Source organism: Wasmannia auropunctata, unplaced genomic scaffold (genome assembly GCF_000956235.1).
Source record: "Wasmannia auropunctata unplaced genomic scaffold, wasmannia.A_1.0 LD336116.1, whole genome shotgun sequence".
NCBI classification, from domain to species: Eukaryota; Metazoa; Arthropoda; class Insecta; order Hymenoptera; family Formicidae; genus Wasmannia; species Wasmannia auropunctata.
The window spans coordinates 4,313,051-4,314,947 of record NW_012026774.1 but is presented as its reverse complement, the minus strand read 5'-3'; positions in this window follow the sequence as shown (position 1 = coordinate 4,314,947).

Genomic DNA, 1,897 nt, shown 5'->3' with positions numbered 1-1,897 from the left:
GGTTCAGATATTGAAAGATTGTCACAACTCGCTTATCCAGAGTGTCCCCATTCAATTCGTGATAAAATTGCCTGTGCACAATTTTTATCTGCTTTATATGATGGTTATGTGAAAAGAACTCTCCAGTTAAAAGGGGTAACATCTTTGAGATTGGCAATCAAAAGAGCAAAAGCAATTAAAATAATTTAAGAAAATAGTTTTGAGAAAAAGAAAGAAAATAATTTTAATTTGAATGGAAAATGGGACAAAAGAAATTATAATACAAAAGGAAAATTTTATGAAAATAATTTGGAAGGGGAAAATAAAGAAAAACGAAATAAATTTCAAAATAAATTTAATAAAAATAAATTTGAAAAACATAAAAGTATAGATAAAACCAATAATAAAAATGGAAATCACAAAGAGTGTTGGGAATGCAGAAAGTTAGGTCACTTCCGTTCCGAGTGTCCGGGCAAAACGGAAAGATTTTAGTGAAAGTTGCAAATTTGTATGTTAATTAATTTTATGGTGTATATTGCGCGTTATGAATTATTTGAGTTTCAGAGCATAATGGATGAGACTTCTCCGGGCGTGTACCATCTTAGCCGAGGAAGGAGAGAAACGCAAGCCCCATCATGCAAGTTTTTTTAAGAAGACTGCCTTACTCTCGGTTTTCGAGCCGTGGTTTCCCGGGAGTCTTTGGGCGCAGACCCAAAGAGCAAATGCCAAGGCAGGGATTTGGGGAGTCCTTTAGGACGAAAGGGTCCACGATGATTATCCCCTCTTTGTCCGAAGATCAAGAAACAAGCGCTCAAAGCTCAAGGAACAAGACTGAAGCTCAAGGATGCGCAGGGCAACGAGATCTTCTGAGGGAAGTTGAGGGGATGCCCGGAACCTAACGCCTGGAAGATTGGCCAGCTTCCAAGAGGTTATCGGAAGGGGTCCCGCTCGAAGACTTATCTGGAGAGAGAAAGTCTTTTCCCCGAGAAGCGGATTGAGTTCAAGAGAAGAAGATGGTGCTCGGTAACCTGCTGCAGCAGCACAGGGTAGAGCAGGGAACCATCTGGAACTCTGGAGTCCGTATGAAGAAAGCTCGAAACACAGTAGACGCACCCTGATTGTCGGGACGACAATCTAGAAGAGGGAGGGCTGTGTTACGCCCGCGCCGTTGCGAATTGAGCGAGCTGGTCGAGCTGCCGGCGAGAGTTACTTGTTTCCTGGACAACGAGATTCTTGGTTGTCAAACGGACGCCATTAGATTTGGAGACGAGCCGTCGACCCGTTCGGACGTGCTCTAACCCCTTTCTGTATTTCGCTACGTTCTCTTGCATTAAAGAGTTTATCACTTTTTAAGTTGGTGTTCCATTCATTTCTCCGCGGCGATCCGGTACGCGTGCGCGTGCGCGAGTGCGGAAACGCGGGTAACACACGTTCGAGTGCGCGAACGCGAGTTTTACCGCCCCGGGCGTAACAATATATATCTTCTACCATTTGATATCTCCATAACACTAACCGCCTTTCCCATATCCTGATTTAATATCATCTTACATTTGGGGGCTCGGTTCCGGGATACCGAAGGAAAGTTCGCGAGTTTATTCGAGAGAGTCGGTGGTAAGATAAAGTGAGACGACGAAGAAGACAGTGGTGCAACGACGAGGACGATTACGATGTGAACGAGACGACGACGACGAAAACGATTGTGAAACAACGTGAACGCCGAAAGCACGTTGAGTTCTCAAAGATACACTTGCGAAGAGACGACGACGACGAAGACGATTGCGAAGAGACGACGACGAAGAAGACGATTGTGAAGAGACGACGACGACGACGAAAACGATTGTGAAACAACGTGAACGCCGAAAGCACGTTGAGTTCTCAAAGATACACTTGCGAAGAGACGACGACGACGAAGACGATT